General features: G+C 35.6%; 1 protein-coding gene across 1 annotated transcript in view; it reads left to right on the top strand.

The window, feature by feature from the left end:
• The first annotated feature begins 635 nt into the window (after positions 1-635).
• Positions 636-26,128, top strand: part of LOC105226650 (uncharacterized) — a 91,355-nt gene continuing 65,862 nt past the window's right edge. The window contains exons 1-2 of the mRNA XM_029550361.2: positions 636-1,064; positions 2,709-3,376. The gene's annotated coding sequence lies outside the window, so the exon portion shown is untranslated. The remainder of the gene's footprint in view (positions 1,065-2,708; positions 3,377-26,128) is intronic.

The following is a 26,128-nucleotide window of genomic DNA, read 5'->3' as shown; positions in this document are numbered from 1 at the left end:
CTTTAATTCTCTAATTGTTGGACTTTCAATTTTCTGGTCAAACGGGATACATACATATTTATTTTAGGCGTCCATTTTGTCTACGTTATAAGGAGTTTTACTATGGAAACATTTTCATATCGACAATTTTTTTGGTTTACAGAATTATAACTTAAAAAAACTTGGATTTTCTATTTAATAACATACAAGAACGATATACTCGTACATACATAGATACATAGTATTCCGTTAATCAAAGACCCTAATTGCTTATTGTGAAAATTTTAAAAAGTAGTATGTGCTCCGGAAGATAAAAGGTTTAGAAAAGGCGCCAAAAATGTAAACAAAATCTTATAAAACCGCAGCAGTGAAATGATATTTAACTCACAGAGGTGACAAAATGAGTTTGCTTTGCCAAAGTTACGCTCTCAAATACATCTGACTTTGTGCTCTCTTCCAACTCTTGCAGCTGATCAGCTAGGAGCGCAAAGCGATTGCAATTGATGCCGCGAGTAGCTACGCAGACAAGAGAGCATGTGTAAGTCCAAACAGGTGAGAAAAGGGTGCCAAATCTACTACTAAGTGCAGAGTGGCGCCTTGCCAATGGCCGATGGCGAGAGCACCCGGAGTGTGCCAACGAATGCCACCGGAAGACAAGCGCGTGCACTCGAGCGCCAGTCGTCATTACAAAAGTGCGCCGCGTCGCGTGGAGACGTGCAATTGCGCTCCAATTTGAATCGTTTTCGTTTCGCTTTGTTTCGTTTGAACCCAAGTAAGTTTGTGGCGTGCGCCGTACGGAATTGCGTGGCGTTGGCTTGTGCTGTGTCGTATGCTTTTCTGTGCCGTTCATTTGTGTTCTCTGCGCTGCAGCATCAGGTTGTAGCGCCAACGTGCGGGGCGCACACGTGAGCTTGTGCCAGTACTTGTGCATCCAAGGGATCGCGAGTCGGAACGCGAAATGTGTCCGCACATATTCACAGGAAATGAAGCGACAATCACATTACAATAATAGTCAAAAGGCTGGCAGTGGATATGATAATTACAGCAGCCGAAATGAAACACGAGAAACAGCAGATTTAAATTGGGTAAAATGCACGTCGTTTGTGCGAAACCTATGTGTTTTTGTGAGTGCTGATATTTGTGGTTCAAGTGAAAAAAATGGAAATATATAAACTTTAGCTCGTAAGCTCATTCGCTTGCATGTATGTGTGGTATGTGTAAGTGCGCGTGCACGCTTGTTGAAGAGGCGTGCAACTTAGTTGTATGGGCGTCTTGATGATAGCGCGGCAGGCAGCTGCGTGCGTTTTGGGCAGTGGTCGAATTGCAAAGTGCCGGACGTTGGCCAGTGGGCGACAGGTCCGTAACATACATAACATACATATGAGTGGGGAAGTAATAGTAGTAGAAATATACAGGACGTAGTGGGATGCCAACTGCCAACTGATCAACCCAGGAGAGAATTGGTTAGCGAGCAATATTTAGTTGTGTGCCAAAAAGCAGATCAGCGCACTCAGAAATGAGTTTCTGATCACTGTTTGTTTGACTGGACATGTCACTTTCAAAATTTTCGAAACGAAAGCACTTTGAAATATTTCCAAAAAAAAAATTTCTATCTTCGGTCCTTACCGAAACATAGAAAAGTTTCGTTTAATAGCATAAACTATCGTAAATATGTCAGCAGTATTAAATAAGTCAAAGCGCAAGCAGAGGTATGAAAAAGCAGTCGAATTTCTTTCTTTCAAGTTTCTTTAAGAATATAGTTCAGCTTTTAAAAAATGGAAATATGGACGTTTTGATACAAATTTGTAGCTAATCGGTCAATCTTCGAATTTAATAAAAAAGAGATAATAGGCATAAAAGGTTTTGAAACCCAAAAGTTTAAGCCAAAAAATTTTCAATTTAAAAAATCCTAGATTGACCTAATCTTTTCATTAGTTCCATGTGTTCTATTTTTGTTGCAAACTGTTTTTAAACTTTTTTGTTGTTGTGGGTAAATTTTAAAGTCTGGGAAGGGTCTGTTATTTTGAGATAAACAAATTTTTAATGACTGGAGACTGGAGATTTAGCATGACAACTACGAGCTCAGTTTTTTCTAGGGGTTTTTTTAGCGTGCCACGGCTTAATTTTTATCGGCTCTACTTTTGATGGCGGCTCTTTTGCGCACCTCTGCTTCACAGCAGAAAGTTTCGTTTCTTTGGTTAAAAAAATTCAATAAGTTGGCTTCATGATTTTCGCGCGTTCTTCTCGATAGGTAATTATACAGCTCAGTAAGAACAGGGTCAAGTTTTGCTTTAATTTATTATTTGTTTGGCCTCATTATCAACGCCAACCTGTTTCAAGCCGAAAATGTTTATTTGAAATCCAAGCGATGGTTGAAGTAGCCACAGGATGAAAACCACACGAAAGACGCTTGAAACACTCCGCATCTTCTAGAGTTGTTATTATTTCGAAATCATGTGCAGAACAAACAGGAAAGAAATGAAAAATTAAAGAAATGTATTTGAGGGGCGGAGTGACGGCTTTGATTGCGACAGTGGCAGTGGCGAAAATGCGCGTAATATGCCTTCACGTCGGTTTCGCATCGACCCATTTAACGTGTCCCATTAAAAGTAATTTAAGTGTTCGAAAATAAGTAAAATATACACCAAAAACTCTCAAGAAGCAAAATATACTACACATATGTACATACATACATATATCTCTGTCTATATATGTATGTACATATGTAGGCATGTAAAGCGTTCACAGATCCAAATACACAAGTAAGACTCGCGAAGAGGCCAGATTTCGTACATGCATGCATACATATCAGCACATGTGAGCAAACGTATGGAGACGTATGTCTGTATATTTAAGAGTTGGTAAGTATCTACAAGATACTCGCGACTCGCGACCAGTCCACAACCGTCTGCTTGCACGACTGGCCATCGTACTTTGCATTCGTATGCAAATAAGTCAAAGTCCATGGCAAAAATAATAATAGCAAAAAATATCTGTAGTGTTAAGAAAACATTACAATTGACAGTGTGTATGAAAAAGTAAAAAATTAAAACATAAAGCAAAAGTAAAACACATTTCACCAAACCAAAACAACTGTAACCCACCAGAAGCAGCAGCCAGCATTGAGAAGCGTCGAGTGCGTCTCTTTGTGTAACAAGCGGCAGTTTCCAAAAGTAAAAACACCGGCAACAAGAGCAAAATTGCTATGAAAGAAAATTAAAATTAATAACAATAACAATAATAATAATAAGAATAATGAATGCATAAATAAACAATCACTTGCTCTTCACTTCACGGCTGCAATAACAACTGGGCTATTTACTTCGAGATTTGACCTTAAAGCAGCCACAGCTACTTCCTCGATTATTTGAGTGTGGATGGAGTATTTTTCTTACTGGTGAGTTAACAATTATTACATAATATTTGAAAAAGTACTATAGCCGTTTATGTACATAATATTATACACACAGAAGTCAGCAAAGAAGTTTCGCCTAATTTTTTAAATTTAGGAACCTACAAATTCAATTATCACTATTACTTAATTTTTAATAAATGAGAATTGAATTGTATATTATTCCAAAGAAGCAAAATCTAATCATTATTTTAGGTTAGCTTCCAGTTTCACAATTTGAAAAGACACTAAAACAGAATGCATAATTGGTTCATTAATCAAATGTATTTCCACAAAATACAAATATATTTTCAATATTTCCTAAATTTTTTCGTTACTAATGTCTATTCTTTGTCACTTTTTATACTACAGAGTATAATTCTTTTCACCTAACTTTGTATTACTTAAAACCAATTGAGATAGATATTTGGTTAAATATACAATATATAAATATATTAGGAAGTCGAGACGAGTTGAACTCCGTGTTATTGCAGTAGCAATAAATTTTTAAAAAGTGGGAGTTTCCCCGCCATCTATTAAGTTTAATGTACATATCTTCTAAACCGCTAAAGCTACAACAACCAAGTTTGCCAAGCGCAAATATTATGAAAACTTCTGCCGACATGTGAAAATGGATGACATCGGGAGATATCCTCATCCACTCTCTATATAACAGCACTGTTAAAAACGACTAGAAGTGTGATAACTCAATAACTAAATGCGACAGAGACATTTACATCCAGGATGGCATAAGAAGGCGGTGTCAAAATTAGAAAATGGGCGTGACTCCGCCCACCTTTAGGTGAAATAGTATACATATCTCGTGATCTGTTCGACCGTTTTCAACCAAATTCGGCACATAACATTCTCTTGACTTTTCTATGTTACTTTGTAGAAATGAGCGAACTCGGGAAAACTCCACACCTACTTCCCATATAGCATAATTTTAAATTAAATTAATTAAATTCAGAGTAAATTAATATAACGGGAAAAAACTTTGCACGAATAAGTCATTTAAAGTATGCCACTTTAGGACCAAATCCAACCAAAACTGTTCAAGCCCCTATATAGACCTCCGTATCTATAGTTTACTTTTGACCGAAAATATCAGTCAATGTATGGAATATACAGATGAAACTCAGAGAGATTGCTTTCCTGATAATAGGAAATGTATCAAAAGTGGGTTGAATCGAGTCAATTCATTCCTGAACCCTCATATATGTACCGAATAAAAAAGATTTTCTAACTTCCGGTTGATTTTACACCGCATATATCAGCCAATATGTTATCAATGAAAATAAGAGAGCGTGTTTTACTCATAGCAGTGTACCTTTGTGCTTAAAATAGTTGAAAATGGGCGATAACTAGACCTAGTCCCCATTAACTAATATCAAGATTTTCGAACATCCGGCTGACTTCACTTCATATGATTGGTGATTGTATGCACATAAGGTACCTTGGTGAAACCCAGGGAAAATATGTATGTATGTAGTATCTGGCATGATAATATTATGTAGAATTGGCAAAAATAGATAAAGTCGGGTCGATACTACCCCTACTCCCTATATATAGTATATGGATATTTAAAATTGCTTGAATTCCGATCATCTGGTTGACGTTTACACCCTAAGTATTTCCTTGGCTTTGATTTCTGCAAGTTGCAAAAGTATAAAATTTTCGGTTGCACCCGAACTTAGCCTTCCTTATTTGTTGTTTGTTTATTTTCTAAATAGTATAATTTATTTTACTCCTCGAAGGCATATAACGGGTGTTCTTTTAGACGAGTGATTTTTAATGCTCCAATATTTTTGTCGTAGTTGGTCTCTTTGACAGCTGTTACTTGATTAATGCTTGGATAGTTCGACATTTCTAAATCAATACATACTCCCGAACAACGTTTGCAAATGGGCCCAAAACGATTTGGCTACCGATCCCGTTTTTCACAAGAAATCTTTGTTCAGCGAAGAATGAATGGGAATGTTAAGAAACAAAATTGTCGCTTTTGGAGTGACGATAATCCTCATGTCATTGTGGAGACGCCGTTAAATACTCAGACAGTCACTATTTGGTGTGCTCTATGGACAGAGGGAATTATTGGTCCATATTTCTTCAAAAATGAAACTTTGGTTTGTAACGAAACAATCAATTTATTGACGGACAATTTTGGCGAACGCATTACCTTGGCTCGTGGGTCTGTGGCGCGGTCTTAAAGATCGTGCGATTTAACACAGCTGTGAAGTATGCAGATAAGCCAGAGACGATTGACGCCTTGGCAGAAAATATTGGTCGAAATTGGTTCTCTCGGCCGGAGTTTATTCGTAAGGCGGTCACTTGCGTGAAATAATTTTTAAAATATATTGACAAACCCTTATCTTTATAATAAAGCTACATAAATTCTTGGCTATAACATTAAAACATATGTATGCCTTTTATTTCTTGACAGCCACTCGTCTAAAAGAACCCTTCATTTTATTGTCTCTGTGAGAAAGATTAATTTTCTTTCTATTGATTCAAATGTTGATTTTTATGTACATATGTATGTATGTATATTAATAAAATTAATGATTTGTTTGTTTGGTTACTTTTTAGTTCTGACAGCGGAAAATAGGGTATCGTAAAGTAGTGTCACAGAAAGCTAACAGTTTTATTCCGTTCCAGCTCTGTACTCGCATATTTTTGTGTTGTTGTTTGACTCAGCATACACAAATTACTCGTTGGAAATAATTTGGAAGGTATCATGAATACGTAAAAGTTTTTACGACATTGAGAAGAAAGAAAATATTTATAGATCCACAATGCTCAGAAGTCAAGGTTTAAAAATCGTACAATTTCTCAATTGAAGCTGCGTCAACAAGGAATTACATACTACGAGTACGAGTATATATCAACAATTCGGTTTTCGAAGTATTAGAAAGATGTTAGGAATGTACAAGAAAACTCGGTTATGGAATAAATATTCTCTAGAAATGTTCAAGCCGATTTCAAATATGTACATTTCTTAAGATGCTTGATTTCACTGCAATAACAAATTTTGAGTCTTTGTAATGAAAATTGTTTTTTGTATTTCCGGTAGAACATATGGGCTTCTTCTTTTGAGAGATGTTCCAGGTAGGAAAATATGCGAATAGAGTTTTTTCACGAATAGGTTCCAAAATGATTAGGTAATATTTCTTATGAACCATTTTATCATCCAGAACTAATTGCTCGATTTTACTTTTTCTTACCATACAGTCTCGATAAATCCAAGTTTCCATGCGCTCGATGAATAAAGGGTCGGCAGTAATATTTGGATGCTCCACTTTATATGCACCTCATTCATTCGGTTTACTTAAATCGATTTTTTGGAGATAGTTTTGTTTCTAATCAATTAAGATAAAATTTAATGAAATCAAGATGAAGATGAGATCAAGTATCACATCATACTTCACCAAAACCTAGTAAATTGTAGTAACCCAAGCGATACATTTATTTCTATCCATTGTATGTCTTAGCTCTAGTATAAATGAAAAGAGTCATACTTTTAATTTCAGATATCAACAAATAAAAGATGACTTTAAAACGCTTGCTCGCTTTAAGATTTTTTTCTAACATTTTTGTAACTAGACTAAATGGATCAGTGTTTATTTGCTTCTTATGGCTTAAGAAAGCTTTCATTTCGACCGACCTGAGTTTTGTTCCTGTAAGAATATATAATGTGTATGTTTTATATAGATAATTTTCGTACTCGCATGTGTCCAATTAAGCAGCTCCACATGAGTGTACTTATGCTCGTATACGAACACCAAATATTCGCGAATGAACGCAACACAGAAACACGATAAAGCAATGGGCGACAATTTTTTCGGGTTTTTTGGTGTTGCACTGACCGTGATATACAAACATTGGAGACGCAAAAGTTGCGCAGGCGCAAACTCCATAACTCCAATTGAAACCACACTGTTTCTATGTATGTGAGTATGTGCGTTCGCTTGGTTGCAGATTGTTTGCGGTGAAGTACGGATACCGGTGCAAGAGCAGGTGAGTGGCAGCCACTTCAGCGACGCTGCAACACGTCCCAGGGACGCGGCGACTGCAGCTAAAGGTAGAAGGTTCAAAGTGAGGCAACACGCTGAAATGCCCTCTTGTCTTCTCTCATTTTTACGAGTATTTGCAGTTTTATTTCTTTAAGTGGGTTTTTAATATTGTTGGACTTTAACTTATTGACCAGTTCTATCCCCATTTTATTGTGTTTAATGTAAGCAAACAATTCGCAGACACCCAGTCCGAAGTGGTAAGAGATGAATGCCGTAAAATAAAAGCAGAAACGTGGTACTCACTTGGCTGGGCGTCCAGTTAGAGCGTTTCAATGCCAATAGGATGGACTGTAAAATGTGGCGTGTGGCGTGTGGCAGCTTCGTATATTCATATGCTTGTATTTAAATCATTGCGGCGCATGATGTTCCCTGTTGACAGACTTAACAAAATCGTACAATATAAATGAGATAGACCAACCCCACGACAAGGAGACTGACAAATAAACGCGGTTACAAACTCGTCGCGGAGGGAAAAATTTTATAAAATATTATTGATGCTCTATGACCGATCAGTTGTAGCTAAAATATTATATTTTTTTAATCTTTGAAGTATCTTGATATTTCTTGTTGCACCGTAAAACGGGAACTAGATAAGAAGAGGAAATTAAAAATAGATTTTATTGCTAATTTCGAGAGAATTTTATATTAATGTGTGTTGGCAGCTCTGCTCAAAAACGTCTTCAACAAATGCTAAACCAATGTAGTTGGAAATTACCGTAATATTTTAGGTATTTTAGGAATTTCATTGAGCTTTAGTTTAAACAAGGGGCAATCTTGCACTAAGAAACATTTAACTCTTCAGTTTAATATTCACATTTTAATATTTTTTGTTTTCATTAAAAATAAACAAAGTGGCAAGCTTTAACTTCTTTTTTTCTAAGCAATTCGAGTATTATATCAATGAATCCGAGCATAATTCGATTTGGTCCAGCTGCCAGTACGGCGCTGTATACTACCAATGTGACTGACTTTTGTTGCGCAACGGTCGTTTCAGTTGATTGCGTGAATGTTACTAAAATTAATTTTTGAAAATCATAGATTTTAATCGTTAACACTGTTTAACTTTATTTTTTTTGTTCAATATTTCCAAATACATTAGTTTAATATCATGTCTCGGTACTCACGGTACATTGATTTTAAGACATACATTTACAAATATTCCTCAATTCTTTTTCCTAATATTTGATAATCTTAATTGTCAAGAGATTTGTTTCTTAAGTTTAAACAACCAAAACCCCCTAATTTACAACTGATGCAAACACGGCATAGGACGAATCGTCAAGTGCATATATACATACTTATACTTATATACAGAAATGGATACCTTGTTAAACCGCTATTGAGCATATGCCCGAATCCCACTTTAGAGTGCTCAATCACCGGATCTATGAAGCATGTGAAATCTCACCGAAAGTGGATGCTCAAGGCTAGACAGGATGTTACTTTGCTTGTAGCTTTCCTTTCAGCCAATGGAAATTCACATATTCCTTTATCTTTGATGGTTAATGAATTTAAGCACAATATTAAAATAAACAATGATGTTTAGGTAAAATTGGCAAACTTCTTTGTTAAATACGTGAGTTTTATTTGCGGTAGTTATATTTAACAACAATAATATATTATATAATAACAGAAGTAAGTGAAGGGTAAGTTGGGTTGCAACCGAATATTTTATACTCTAGCAACTTGTAAGAAACAAATCCAGAGCAATAATACCTTGAGATGTAAAACGTCAACTAGAGGATCGGAATCCAAGAAATTTTATATGAACATCCTTATATATAAAAATTACGTGTCCCGTTGTTTATCCGCGATGGACTACTAAACTACTGAACCGATTTTAGCAAAAAGATAGGATAGTAAAAATAATTCATAAATAAAAAAATAGTGAAAGCACTATTAAATGGACGCCCTATTAAACGCACATCTCCATTAACCATGCATATTGGCCGGTCCCACAATTAAGCGGACAACTCTATTAACTGGACAGAAAGACTGGTAACCAGACATTCAGAAAGCAGCCTTAAATTCCCAATCCCTTCGATTCTTATACCGACGTAAAAGTTTTCGCCTTTACTCGTAAACAAAATTTCATTGTATTGAATAGTTTATTATATGAGTAATAGTATAAAATGTATACCACAGCAATGCGCGGCCGGTTCCACTAGTATATTATATGTAACTCATACACTGGCCGACAAATTCGGCCGAAGGTTTGTTAGAAAAACGAAGATTATTATACGTACATAGTATATGGAAATTGGGATAGTATCGACCCGAATTTATCCATTAACTATTGTACTTTAAATTTAAGTATTAGAGTGCGGGACTTTTTCAAAATTTTTTGGTCACAGGTGTCCCTTGCTACTGTGAACTCTTGTGCCTAATTACAGTTTTATATCTTGATTTAGTGCTTAGTTATAGTCCTTTATAGGTTTTCGGTTAATGGCGATTTGTTGGAGTGGCAGTGGTTCCATTACGCCCATCTACGAATTCGTAATTTCTTTGTACTAAGGAACCTAAAGTTTACAGCTTGCACGGACGGACGGACGGACAGACAGACGGCCACCCGTATTTAAAATTTTTTCGTCATCCTGATCATTTAAATAAATATATACATATGTATATTATATAACCCTATATCTATCTCACTTAGTTTTAGGTGACACCTTTAACCGTTGGGTGAACAAAACTATAATATTCTCTAGCAATTGGTTGTAAAAGTATAAAAATGACTACCGAGTGTTGAGCAATTTTAAAAATGTGAGAAGATGTTCACTAATTTTTTGATATGTTATATTTTTGGTGAATAACAAAGAGTGAATTAATGATTTTTTTGTCTATCTATTGAGTTGTTCCTTTAGTGCTCATGATAGCGTACAGTGTTTCCGAACAGATCTAAAATTAGATAGATAAATGTATTGGGAGGGTAGAATGTTTCTTTAAGGATAAAAAATCGAAAAATCGATTTTTTTATTTTCGTAGTAAATTCTACAACACCTCTAGAATATTGTTCTAAATTGATCCGAGTAATAGCTTCGGAGATACAGCCTTGAGAATTTATACGCTCGAGGCCAGCTAGGCTAAGTCCGTCATCTTTAAACGCGTTTTTCTCGAAACTGTGTTTTTACAAACACGTCGGTTGACAAAATTTCTTGAGAACAACTCAACCGATCTTCATGAAATTTGACACAGGTCTTTAAGATACAATTCTTAAAAACTTGGACAAAGGATTTTTTTTCGATTACAACTATTTTCACTGAATTTTTTATTTTTTTGTAAAAACGTTTGTCAAAAATCCAATTTTCAGTTTTTTTCTCTTCGTCCAAGTTTTAAGTTAAGGTTTTAACTAAAATACGTATGATCCTGTAAGGTGTTATCATGACAACGCGGGCGCATCTTTTTTCCGGAAATGGCATCGCAATGGCCGAGTTTAAAATATTTTTTAACAAAAATTTCAGAATTTCTTTGTTAATATGTAGTCTATATTTGTAACAATAAAAAATTCTAATAAAATATTTAACTTTTTATATGAGAAAAAATGTTTGAAGAAAATCTGTTTTAACCCGATTAACCCGATTAAACCCATGTAACCCCTTAAACAATCTTCGAAACTCTTTAGTCCCAGTTTTCCTTTGTAAGACAATTTTTGTAAAAGCAAGTACGACTCTTGCTATATACATAGTTTAGTGACTTAAAGATTAAAGATTAATATTTTTAATATGTAGACATATAATATGTATCGTAATATAATACCAACTTGCAATACCTGAAACGATATTGTCGCAATGAAAACCTTAAGCGAAATCCCGATTTTTTATAACTATTTTGTATGTGTTTTAAATTTAAAATATTCTTTAACAGGATTTCCAAATTTTAAACTAAGTTAGAAATGCATTTCTATTTTCGTGTAAAATTTTTTGACTTAACTTTTTCATTTTGTTTTTATAAAAAGTTTCTACTGTACTGTACTGTACTGTACTACTGTTTCTACTAATAATTGCCCGTCAGTTAATTAATATGTGCCATTCGTCATCAGTTTGAAAATAGTGGTTAAAACAGTGTTTTGAAATATTTTGTGCCTTTTCTTTGTATCTAAATTTGTTGTCGCTTCGACAGCTGAAGCATCTTGACACACCTGGGTATCATAAGTCATGGTATCTATTCAAAACACTAATTAGAATATATGGCTTGATTCCACATACCAATTAGGCTGGCTATTTGGGGTTCCCTGGAAAGTAAATGAGTTTACATACATATGCACATATGATTATACAAATCAATAGGTTATGAATGTGTAAATTAATACCTACATAGGTAGGTATATCTGTCTGCAGAAATATCAAAATTAATACCGTTAAGACAGAAAGGTAGAAAATTGTTTCCAATCAAATTTTAAACATCTCTTACAGTTAGTTTATTTCTCTCACTGATTGATTGATGTTTGTTTCGAAAACTTTCTTCTGTTCCATGTTAGCCAAAACATAACTTAAATGTAACCAATAATTACCGCGTCCACGAAATGTCGTTGTTAAGTCGCAAATTCAGATACTTAACTGCAATTTGGTACAGCAAATAACAAATAACTAGAAGCAGCATCTGTGGTTCAAAAAGCCTCGCTTCCTAATAATATCAAATAACTAAACATGCGATAACTCACCAAATAACAACGTTAGAAGCTTTAAATTTCAAATGTTGAATGAAACATAAATCTATGATGGAATTAGTAATAAAATTGGATGATGAACGTGTTGCTGACCACCTTTAGGCGAAATACCAAATCTCAGGAACTATTTTGCCAATTTAAGCCAAATTGTGTGCTTTAAATTATTCCAATGTGAAAATGGGAAAAATCGGACGGAAAACAACTTTACGTTTCACCTAATTTTTTCAGCTAAATCAATGAAACTCAATGAATATGTCGAGATATAACTCAAATAGTGCCTTTAATATACAAATTGAATTGGCAAAGTCGGATCGTAAGATATGGAGACTTTTTATTGAACATTTCGGTCAATGTGTGAGATATAAAAATGAAATTTGGAGAAAATCATTTTCCGACAGTAGTTCCTTAGTCTCTATATAAATACCTAATAGAAATAACTTCTACCTTCTTACCTTAATAATACGTAATTCGAATGCTAAAAAATATATAAAATTGGGTCAATATTATCCCTATCTCCTATATATCTAATATAAGAGTTTCAAACTTCCGGTTGGCTTTATACCGTTTGCATCGGGCAATATGTAACACAATAAAATTAAATGAACAAATAATTCTGGGTATATTTTAATTTAATGCTAAAAATTTTGTGAATTTAGTCTTCGAATAACGCCCACTCCCTTACATTACATACAAGTATATTATGATTTCCGTTTTTCTAACAAACCTTATTCCGAATATGTCGGTCAGTGTGTGGAAAATAAATATTTTTAAAGTTGTTTGGAAATAAGTTTTCGAGTGGTCCTAACGCAAAATAAAGCAAGCCCAGAGCTTTCTCTGACCATTTTAATTTGTCAGCATTTTCAATTTTAAATTGATTGGCACACAACCTAAATAATTCTTTTTTAAATTAAGTTAAAGCAGATCAATTAGCGGATTGATTAATTTCGACTGGCTTTCAATTATTTAGTATTTGGCAACTCTGAGGAAAATTCTTTCGATTTTGCTTTTAAAAACTTCTATGTACGTATAATTCATATAAATTAACCGTTACTAAGTCTTGGATACACCAGCAGCATAAAATTTCAGTTATAATTCATTCATTCGTAATTTTGGTAGTGGACTTGAGGTCATCATTCATTCCATCCTAAGTATAGACGTTTCTATGTGCATTGGTCTATGCTATGTAGCACAATTTGGACCACCTAATACAAATTTCCTTAAATATAGACATCGTTTTCTTTAAACAATCTATTTCTTTCTTTTGTAGGGATGGGTCGAGACTAACAGTAATTTTTTGTTAATTAAATATTGATTGGGTAGCTAAATAATCGTTTTACCTATACTATTTTGCAAAACCCCTGAACTAATATGTTTTTTATTTGTATATTACTAAATTATGTCAAATTCTTGGTAACCCACGTTCACTTATTAGTTTTCGGGAGCTTCCTTAGTCTGCTGTATTCTAGTCCCTGAGTACCTTATATATTCTACCTACATATATATAAACTTGGCACGCAGCCTCATTATACTCGTATCATATGTACTAAAGAATGGAAACTCTAACAAGTCTCTTGTCGTGGCTTTATTTCAGAGTTCCCGCTGATATTACTTCTTCATTTAAACGCTACAAATATTAAATGAAGCGAATTAAATACATACATTGATGAAAAGACTAACATATTAAGACTTAATGGACTTAATAGAATACTTATTATTCTGCTCAGAAGACTTTCTTCTAAGTTTAGCTCTCCTTTTGGAGTATGGTTAGACAATTGAATGTAGACCAAATTGAACACTTCTGATATGAACGACTAAGAAGAATAGAAACAATACAAATAATTGCGAACGAGGTTTGTGCAGTATTATCTGCAATTTCGCACTTAAAAGTAAAGATTATTATATTGATTTATTTCTTCAACTACAATTTATGGACCTACCAAAGGTCAAAGTGGACAAATTCGAAGCCATGAATTCCAATGGCCAAGTATAAATTTAAGATATGATCGATCTTATTTCTTTTTTACTTTTTACTTTTTTATTATGAGCAAAATTAAGTCATTGAGGTTTTACATATTTGCGGTGCAACCGCACGGATTTATTTATCGCCTCGCGTATACTTCTGTTCTTATCCAGACGAGAGTCCATATGTTTGTCGCGTTCATAGCATGCCACACATTCATCTAATCTCCAGAATTTCATGTTTAATTGCCAACTGCAACATGCAATTCATTGCCCCATTTTGTATTTTTTTTTTTGAGTTTTGCATTAAACGGATTTGTTTATGAAAATATACCCAGCAAGAAAATAATTGAGCAAATAAATATTAGCAATTCAAAAGCTCCATTGCTGTAAGAAATTTACATAACTGTCGATATATTTACATCAACAAGGTTAGGTTAGGCTAGTTTTCACACAAGCCCTCATAGTATTTGGCCATTGATAAGTAGCAGCACTCACAGTTTCTATTGGTATTGACGCTGCTACTCGAAAGAGAGATTCTAAAAATTACTTTGAGGCAACGACAGCCCATGTTCTCCAACTTTGGCCACAAACTGTTGTCCAATGGATTTCGTTTTCCAGACGGCCAGTCGACTGCGGAAATGTAACCAGGAATACTGCTTGTAAGCCACTGCTTGGTGATTTTTGTTTTGTGTGCTGGAACAGAATCGTGCTAGAAGACACAATGCACTCAATTAAAGAAAGTATTGCTTCACTATGCCTTCCAAAACATTCTGATGATACACTTTTGTCGCAGTTTTAACCCCTTCTTTAAAGAAGTGAAGAAGTGCCACGTCATTTATTGCCATATCATACTTTCGTGGCCGTTTCGTGGTCGTTTCGTGGTTCTAGCTACGCCAGAGATCACTTATCTTTCTATCATCAACTGTAGACGTTTTGAAAAAAAGCATTTGCGAAATATTTAGAAGCTTATAAATTTCACTTGATCTTCTTCCTTCTTGCGGTTTCTTAAAGAGCCATATGACCAATTATGCGAGGCAACATACATAGAATTAGCTCGTCGTCCTTATCATTTTAAGGAGACTGGGTAAGTCTTTTTGAGTTGAATAACTATTTTTAAATCAGTACTTACTTCTCGATCGTTCAGGTTTTCGCAAAGGGTCAAGTATAAGAGCACATAGAATGTTCAGCTCGTGCAGATATTTATAAACATAAGTAAAATTGCAAAACGTCACGACAGTTAGACAGCCTGAAGAACAGCATAACGCATACATATATGTATTTATATTCGAAGTCCCATTTAGGAAGGTGTCATAGTTGTATTAAAATTAAATGGTCTGCTTTAATCGCTAAAGCTACTAATCAACTGCAAGTCGCGAATACGATTGCAGCAGGTACTGATAGAGATATGAGTGTTGTGAGCCTTCAACTCCAGCTGAAGGAGAAAACGAATTATTTCCTAGCACACCAACACGGAGTTGTTCTGCAGATATCTGAATAGATACAAGTGCATATACATACGGATTATATGCTCGTACACATGCTGCTTTGTGGCTCAAGAGCACTTTCTTGTTATATATGTATGTATGTATTTTAACTTGTACTCGTACCATACCACTGACTGGCCATTTGACGCTGTCGCTGTCGCCGTCGGCGTCGCCGTGGGCAAAATTATTTTCCGATTCCGATTGTCTATTGGCTGTGGACCACAGCACGGCTGGACGGTAGCCGCCACATAAACGACTTTAATTACCATTTTTTCTTAGTGTTGCCTTTTTCGAAAAGTTTTATGAGCATCTTTACACTGCTGACGCTCCATTTAATTCCTTCCTGCCGTCATCGCTCGCGCTATCGCCATCGACATCATCATCCTGAGTCTTCGCAATGTTTTAGCCGTTTAACCATCGTAATCGCTTTTTTCTGCGACTTTGCGTTTGGCTTGGCACTCGTTCCGTTCGCCTCGCAATTTGGCTTTACTTCAATTCTATGCGAAATATCGAGCTAAGTCACCGTGATATCCTCATTTTTAATGAATGTGTAAAGGAGGTGAAGTTATGCCGCATTTGACGATGTGCTGTGTCGCGCAGGGCGGAGAGGGGTACCAGTTGCAAAACACGAAAATAACAACACCATCAATAGCAACAACGCAGAAGTGGTATACGGAAACCAATGCGGCAGCAGCAGCAGTAAAAGCCATAGTCGCCGCTGCTCCGAAATAAAAATAGTTTTGCGCAATCCTCACAAATCTGATAAGACGGTTAATACCAGTGCGACGTGCACTGCTGGCTTGTTGATGCACTCGTTCGCGCGCTCGTCGGCTAAGCTCAGCGCGCGGTCTCGGCATGATCTCTACCGCCATGCGCCATGTGCCCGCCGCGCAACGGAGTTGCAGTGCCACATACAAGTATTATATGCATGTGCGAGCGTGTATGTGGTTGGAGTGCAGCGTAGCACCATGAAATATTTTGCAGCTTACATCCAGTGCATCTAGCATCTAGCGCTGGTCGCGTCCACCCATCGATGCGGCAGCTAGCTGCGGATCAGCGAGGTTCCTATTATTTGATTTTGGTGTTTTTTTTCGTACATACATTTAGTATGGGTATTTGTTAAATATTTTCGTTTAGTTTATTTTTCATGTGAAGTCCGACGGAGTTTCAGTTATTTCGGTTTTTGTTATTTGGGTTGTCTGGCCGGGTTAGATGGTCGGTGGCAGAGGATTGGCTAGATGGCTGAATGGTTGAATGGCATTGCATGGCTTGGCTGGCATGAAATACCCAACATGCAACATTACATGCCTATAATTTGTTTTCACACAGCAGGACGTTTTCACTCCATAAGCCATCAGAAAGAGGTCTTAAATGGTCACATTACTGCCATCTCCAGCAGCGTTCAAATGGCAACACTGTTCCGCTGTTGTTGTGCCACATTGTTGTTGCAATGTTGTTACTGTTGTTTGCATTTTCCGAGTCAGTTGTTGTTGCTAATGATGTACAAGACTATGTTGTTGTTATTGTTTCTAATAAAGTCACTGTCAATTTTATGGTTTTTATGGTTTGTGTGTGCACACACTTTCAGACACATTTGCTCGATGCACTTTCATTGCTGCAGTTTGGAAATTGGGTAAAGGTTTACATTTCAGCAATTACGTACGCAGATGGCACATATGTATATGCAAGGCACTTGAAAAAAGTGGTGGCGGCTAATTATTAGTGGATATATTTAGCAATAAGTATTTCAATACCCTGAACAGGGTATACTGAAATTTTGTGACACCCAGAAGCAAGCGTCGGAGACCTATAAAACCTATGCACTTTAGTAAATAAATGATCAACGCGACGAGCTGAGTCGACTTAATCATATCCGTCTGTATAAACGTGAGCTCGTCCCTTAGTTTCTGAGGCATAGAGCCGCACACGTCATTTTCTGTCTGGGAAGCTGTTTCTTTGTCGGAACTGCCGAAGTAGGACTAGCATAATGTTGATAAAATACAATTTTTTCTTATTAAGTAACCCAAAGAGTTTGTATATATCAAACAACATGAATAGAAAAAACATGCAACCGTCAACCAATTACGTTTTCAGATTTATATATGTAAGTATACATATGTAGTTGCTTTAATTCAATTGTCATTCAAATTGCTTCGACAATTGGTTCAAAGCCATGAAAAAGTGTAAAGGTCTTAATGGAGAATAGTTTGTAAAACAATAAAGCGATGTTAAATATTTGTTTTTGTTCTCGAATCCTAAAATATACAGCGCAGCCTTCGTAGTACTCATTCTTGGTAAGACATTAGCTATAAGCAAAACCTAGTTTCATTAAGATATGTATACTAAAGTAAGGTTTTTGAGCTTATCGATAAAACCTTTATAGTGGGTTTAACTCTGGATTTAAAATTGACCTATATATCAACGATTACATGTCCATTCTCTCCGAATTTGTCTGGGAAAAGAAAGGTTACCAATTTGAAGCTCAATTCTTGCAATTTTGCGATCGTGTTTCAGATAAATATTTATACAATTGTTTTCAAGAATCCCAATTTTTTCTTTTTTACATAAGGCCTTTTTCGCGATTTCTTTTCGTACTGCCGCACATATGAACATTTACGACCGTAAAGGTCCAAAACTTTAGTCCAAAATTATTTTTTTAAATTTTGTTTTGATGTTGTTGCAAGTCACTTTTGCATTTATGAATGGCTGCTGCGCTTGCAGCAAAGAATGAAAATTTGGGGGTTATTATTTATTTTATTAGAGGAAAAGAGATATATCGTTAAAGGTTGAAAGCCGACCTTCTCCTGTTTCTTATCTGCATTTTCGAGCGCCTGTCATCTAGCGGTTGGCAATGCATGATTACTTGCCACTTTTATTTAAACCAGCTTCGTAGCTGTCGTTCCTTGTCCCCGCCAGACACGGTTGTTGCCAATCATTTTTGTAAGCCGAACATATTTATATATGTACATACTTATATATTGTGTGTAAATATGTTGAACTTTGACTCCCTAGCTGAGTTGGAGTTTCTTATCAGAAGTCAATCACACCTTTCCATCACATCAGCTTTTTTGATGTTTCGTATTTTTATACCCTGAACAGGGTATATTGAGTTTGCCACGAGTTTTAAGACAAGAAGGAAACGTCGGAGACCTTTAGGGTATACATACAGTGTCTTATTAAGGTATTCTGAGTTTTTTTTCAATTGTAAAAGATCACAAGATCTTTTTTTTTACTCTTTATTGATGTCTGGAAAACTTATTCAATTAATTAAATGTAACTTAAGTTTTAAATTAAATACAAATATAGAACCTTGTTCGAAGAAAAACTTGAGTAATTACTGCTTCACCTTAAAACTATGCGCAATAACATCACAAAAGTATTTGGAAAAGCAAATTCATTTATACATCCATAATATAGTATTAGTAATAGTTAATAGCTGGTGGAGTATTCTTTCATATTAATAACCTCCTTAATTTATTCTGCATTGAAAATACAAAATTTTTGATTCTCCAGCTAAAATCTCCCTCCATTTCTTGATGCTTCTTTAAGATTGTCCGTTAACGCAAATTCGTGTTTCCGAATGGCATGCTCTAAATCTGCCCATAGGTGCTCGATCGGATTGAGACCAACGACGGGTGTGGCGTTTCCAAAACATTGACTGAAAATACTAAGGGTATAACATAACGAGACTCTTAATAATTTCTAATGCAGAAGTAGGTAGATGTTCCTTGATTTTCCTGATTATAACTGCTTTTTCGTGAGACTTCAATTTTTCAGCGCTTCCTGATCGCTGTTCTTAAATCATTAAACTTATGAAATCCCCTACAGATTGCTGTGGAATGTCGTTTTGTGACACTAGATGACTCTTTCAATGTTTCTCTTTCATTTCTAAATTAAATATTTCTTTTCTGGAGGACAAGGTAGTTTTTCTTGACTTTCGACACAAATTCCGAAACTCCCAAACTTCAATTCGCGCAAAGTTAAAACTGCCGAAACCACTAAGTGTTACATACAGAACGATTATAATATTCTGCCAAAAGCGACACCCATTTATGCCGATAGCAATGCTTTCCGTTCGTCCTAAGATTATATATTCCGACTACTTTTGTGATGTGAACTCATGTAATTTATTCTAAATCAATTTATTTTATTCAAAATAGTCTCTTTCTGCTTCAATACAGTTTTTTTCACGGTCCAAAGGCATGTCAAACGAGTGTTTAAGGTCGTTGGCCGGTATGGCCACTCTTACGCCGGTGCAAGCCTTTTGAATGGCCTCTACGTCTGCATAACGCTTTGGGAAAATGCATTTTTTCGAAAAGTAAGAAGTCGCACGGTGCCATATCAGGTGAAAACGGGAAGTGGTTGCTGGTTAAAATGTGATTTTTGGCCAAATAATCGTCCTTCGAATGTTGGATACTGAGGAATATTTGGTCATCAGTCAATTTGTGAGGAACAAACCGTGCACACACTTTTCGTAAGCCCAAATGTTCGGTCAAAATGCGATAAATCGATGTTTTGGAGATGACCAATTCCATTTCCATGAATTTCAAAGATGATTTCGACTGATTTTTGATGAATTCACGCACAGTTTCGGTGGAATTTCGGGTGATCACGGATTTTGATTGGCCCACATGTTGATCGTCATTTATGTCCTCACGACCATTTTGAAAACGTTGAAACCACTCGTGCACTCTGCTACGGGATAGGCAATCATCGCCATAAACTTGTTTCATGAATTGAAACGTTTCGGTAAAAGTTTTACCAATTTTAAAACAAAATTTCATGTTGGCTCTTTGTTCGAAGCTCATTTTCGCACCTGTAACACAAACATACTGACATTTAAAACGCAATAATGTTACTTCCAATCTATGAAATGACATGAAATTTTCACTGGACAATCGATAAAGATAGCAGATTCTAACGCACCAGTCGACATATAGATGGCACCAGGGGGGCGCTAGATTCAAAAAGTCTTGTCCGCGCTTTCCTTATGGGCGTTACAGACATCGTAGTAAACTTAATATATCTGGTTCAGGGTATAATTATGCTGGGTCTGGAAATCGTGGATTTAATGTTAGAAAGTTAATTGTATTGTATTTGCGTGCCTATGGAGTCTCAGAATACTCAATTTCCATAGAAGCGGTGTTTCCTTATATAAAAAAGTAAATAGTGAAAATATTAAAGGAAGAAACAAACTAGGAACCAGAAACAACTTTGAAACATTTGATGAATTTACCTGAGTACAGTTCGTGTTAACTATGAATACTGAAAGATCTCAAGTTGTTGTTGTTGTGGTAGAAAATAATTACATGTTTAATTTATAGGAAAGCTGTCGAGTAGATATTCCTTGTCTGGATAAAAATCGGCTCCGGTTTGGGCATCACAACGGATAGGCCTCTCTACCTGTCCAAAAAGAATACGAAAAACCAGCCTATTTACCTAACCTAATCTAATTTCTAATTTATGTAGGCTCTATTATCCTTCTTGTATATTTCTCTCTTGTATAGGGTATATTAGTAAGTGGACATTAATATGGCTGACGATCATTGTGAACGGGCTAGTTCAAATCAATTGATCAGTCTACCAGAAATAGAAGGAAGCCGATAGAAAAATATATTAATTTTGCTCCTCATTTTTTGGCACGAAGACTTCTGACAATTCTTTGACAAGTTAAGCCAATTTACTGAAGCTGCTAATGAACCGACAAATCGACTATTAAATGTTCTCTTGCAAGAAGCTCTTAGACATTTTTTAATGATTTTATTCTCAGATTGTCTTATGGAATAAAATTAAGAACATATTTGTGTACTGAACGTATAGTGCCCTGGGAGTGTTCTAAGCAGTATTCGTTAGCAGTGTCGGAGAAAATTAAGAAGGGTATTGGAAATCAACACTGGCCGAACACGCAACTTGTGTTGACTTCAAAATGCGAGTGGAAAAAACTTGAAAATTGTGCTTTGTAACTTGATAATATTTTGGGAATTTCATAAATTGTATTTATAAGGTTTCAGCACTGATTTCTTACATATACTCCAATTTTCATTAAATTTAATGACATAAACGCCCTTCGAAATCCAACGGTATGATTGCAGAGAAAGAAAAATACAAAAGCAAAAAGGCAAATCTTCCCTAAACTTCAGTGAAATGGGTGCAAATGCAACGGCGAAGACGTAATGAGCAAACACAATAACCATTCATCGATTGCCTACGTGCACCTCATCATTTTCGAAACATTTTATTTGGGTTTAGATTTCGCCGACCTTTTCGGTTGCCCCGGCACCGATTAACAAATGCAATGGGACTTGAGCAAAAAAACGAGAAAGAAATTTACCAAAACCACTAAAAAGTTGAACGCAAAAACAATCAATTAGTGAATATTAAGTTTGGTCTTAAACAATAAAGCGGAACTTGTAGCGAAAGAAATTGTTACGAAAGTATAAGAAACGTTTACTTTTCCACGGCTTGCCGATTTTTGCTGTTGTTATCACGATTTTTGATGAAGCGATCGCGATTGTAATTTTGCTAAAAACAAAAGCAATAAGAAATCCATCGACCTCGAACGTACGATTTGTTCGATGTATGTACTTTGTATACGGGAACATAGGTCTGCGAGTTGAAAATCGAATGTAAGAAGAAAGTGGCAAAAAAATTAATCAACTTATCCTTTTTGACTTTTGACTTCGACAGGGATAATAAAATGCAGTAACAAGCCACAACAACGTGTTGGCAACAAGCAACAAGTCAACAACAATAGATGCCAGTAGTGGCAACAGGCTTCTTACATATACAGTATATGGACAACACAAGAAGTTTGAGATCATATGACGGAAGCCAAGAAGAAAATTTACTTCGGCACATAATGTTATATGAAAGTTATTTTTTTATGTAAAAACTGCACATGGTCATCAATTGGTTAGCATAATGTTGTCTAACTGTACTGTACTGATGCTTGGAGTGCAAGTAGACGAAGCTCTGCGTTACTTATGCGAAGTGGAAAGTCCTTTAGGGTAATTAACCAGTAACTGTAATGGAAACGGTTCTTTATTGTGTGGTTAAACTGGGTAACCGATTCCCCTTTGGGGAGATTGGAATAATACTGGTACCCACAGGGCAAAATACATATATTAAACGAGCTGACTACAAAATTTCTCTCCGCATAGGTTAACATGTCATACACCTCATAATGTTAAGCTCAAGAGACGTTTAGGTTAAAGAATGAGTAGGAAACATTTAGAATTTTTATTAAGTCAGAAAAACGCAAATGGGTCCAACTTTTCCCAACCCGAGAAGAAGAATAGACATAGACCTATTATCTGGTGCCATTGTGCATCCGCATTAATGTTCCATCATGAATTAAACAAAATTCCAGTTTCCGTCGATTTGAAGTTCCGTCAAGTTGTATTTTATTCCGAATTCCCGAGTAAATCGATGTGACTATGGAAGCAAAGGTTCTCTTTGCCGAATGGTAGTTTCTAGAACCTCTGCAGTGTTTTTAGCAAATGTTTGTATGTATGTATGTGAAAGTCGCATTACTCAAACTATTTAGTACCACTATTAAACTGATGGCCGCGGCGGCGCATGCCCTCAGATACCCCCGACGATAGCTGGAGCATTTCACTTTCATTCGCTTCGTAATACTAACAACCTCAATAAGAAAAGCAACAACAACGTTAGTAATGCCATATTTAGGGATAATGATACCGCAATAGGGACAGCGTTGGGGGGCTGTAGTGAGACGACTATAAATTTGCTGAAATGCAGATGGCCAGGTATTGTGACGTCAACAGTTTCTCGACCAATCCCAGCCATGCAAACACAGCGGACAAACAAATGGCACACGCGAAAGCAAATGGATCGTAGAGGCGAAGAGGGTCAAACTTACATCACCACGCACGCCAAGCCAGACACAATGGCCCAGGTCGATTGTTGTCAAATTTCATACCATTTGCTTTTTCTCTTTTGGACGGCATCTTACTATTGTTGTCGATTGTTGTTTGTTGTTCCGACGGCCGATAACAAAAATGTTCCATAATTTGTAGTTTATAGCGGTACTTCATACGAAAGTGAATGCGAATGCGCCGCAGCTATCGGCAGCGGCAGCGACGCCGGTAGATAGCGCGCGCTTAGTCTGTTGCGATCGGCATGGCATACACGCGCCAGACATATTCTGATTGGACGCGAGAGCATGCAAATTCGGACTGCAAAAAGAAACGTTAAAAGATGAAAAGTAAAAGCCATCATTATAAATCAAATAATTTTTAAATTTAAATCTCTGGCCGCTCGGCGCTGGACCAGCTGGCTATGCACTACACGTTACACGACCAGTACTTATGCCGGGGGCTAAGGTTGGGGGCTGCCTAAACACTCAACGCCCTTCGCGTGGAAGCCTCCATTCACACCGCAGTGGCTGAGATTGCGGTTTCGCGACCGCACGGCTGTCGATAGCCAATTGGGCCATAATAATTGTTGCTACTGTTGTTGTTGTATGTTGATTATTCTCCTTGCGGATGCATAAAATAACCATAATAAATGCAAATAATCAGCGTAATCGTATTACTTAAGTATTAAATTGAATTATTGCCGTTTCCTTGAAAGACTTAAAATGCCTTTTCACTTTTCATCAAGAAATTATTTATGAGCACTTATGTAAAATACTTTTTTCTTTTTTAATTAAAGTCATATCGAAAACAGCACATAGTACACATACATACATACATACATTTGTATCTACTTATGTTAGCACGAAAGTACGCATTTTACAATTGTAAAAGTTATTTCGCACAAAAAGCCATAGTTTCTCGTACGTCGAGGTGAGGTCCCATATATGCCTGGAAAACTTCTGTACCTGTGTATGCGTGTATGCCGGTATGTTTGTGCAGGTGAGCATTTTGCTTTGCAAAATCAAAAAATGTCTGTGCGCATTGATAACAACGCAGATCTCTGAAGTAACTTACAGCAACAAATGAAAAGAGAAATGCGAGAGTCTATACTAAGTAACGGTACTCAGTGATAAATATTTTTGGCGATAAAATCTTATCTTATTTACATTTCCGAACACTTTGCAGTTTGTTTCATATTCTCAACTCACATTTTCTTGTCACTTGTGATGCTTGGGTAAATGAGCGCACACATATACAGACTATGTACATATGTATATATTAACATACGTTGATAGTAAAAGAAATGGGTGTTTTATTTATTTTTTCTAAAATGGAACAAGTTTACATGCGAATGATCTTGAAAATCATTCATTTATTATAAACTAGAGGATCCGTCCACGCTTCACTGTGGCTGATACATATGGGGTATTCCATACCAAATCGACCACTTTTGAACCCGACCCCTTTAGATTTTGCTGAAACTTATTCATCCTTTTCTACCTTTTGAAAAATATTTTTGAGAATTTTTTCAAAATTTTTTGTCCAACTTCAAAAAAGTTATGAATTTTGCTATTTTTTGCTTTTTTATTTTCAAATAGCCATAACTTTTGTAGAAATTGACTTTTGGGGAACTTTTTTTTTTAATTTTTGTTTTTGAATGAACTTTTCGAAAAATTCACGAAAAAAATTTAACACGATCAACTATATAAAATAATCGGTTTTTTTTAAGTAAAATCGTAATTTTTTTTTGTTTCCTTAAAAAAACCTTCAATTAATTTGACAACTATACCTGCTAATCCCGGAGTGGGCCGATTTTTTTTATTTATTAAAAAGAAATTTTTTTTCCGTAAACTTTATTTCTATCATATGAAAAATATAATTTAACGATTTTATGATTTCACAGAAACAATACAAAAAATTATTTATTAATTTTTTCTCTGGCGTTTAAATATTTTACAAATTTTATGTTCAGTAGAGTTTGAAAATTTTTTAACATACAAAATGGTTAAAAAGAATCAATATTAGTGAGAAAAAATCCTCGATTAATTACCAAAAAATATATTCAAGAAGCTCGTCTTAAAAATTGAGATTAATCGGCTTAGACATTTTCGAGTAATGTTGGTCACCGACTTTGAAAACACCATTTTGAGAAAAACGCATTTAAAGTTTGGAATGCGCTTCCAAGCGCTCTGAAACGCCTTTTCAAATTTCCGTGCAATTTCGAAAATATTCAACGAAACGATATGAAATTTTCTATGTGTATTCTTAAATATATATACATTAAGAAACAAAATTAAAAAGAAATAGATTTTCTGAAAATTGTAACTGTATATAACCCCTTAACAGAGCGGGTAATCTAATGACAATTTTGAATAATTTCCTTTTGCCAGTAAATTATTTTATTTTATAAAACAAAAACATAGCATCACTAATATGGTGTCGACTTGACTTGACTGAAATTGAAAAAATTGAATAATTTTAAAAGTAATGGCTTTTGGAGATTCAGCAAAAATCAATCGGGAAAAAAAAATTAATTTTATTAATAATTATCTATAATCTAGTTCTTGACCGAAGACAAAATGGCGGCCTCTGGATTTGTTTTGTTTAGGTTTCCGGGCAAAAACCAACTAATTGTTTATAAAACATTAAAATTAAAAAAAAAAATCGATCAGATACTAGTTTCTCAAGTTTTC

This window comes from Bactrocera dorsalis, chromosome 2 (genome assembly GCF_023373825.1).
Source record: "Bactrocera dorsalis isolate Fly_Bdor chromosome 2, ASM2337382v1, whole genome shotgun sequence".
NCBI lineage: Eukaryota > Metazoa > Arthropoda > Insecta > Diptera > Tephritidae > Bactrocera > Bactrocera dorsalis.
Note: the sequence above shows the minus strand (reverse complement) of the source record. Positions and strands in the feature narration are given on the sequence as shown.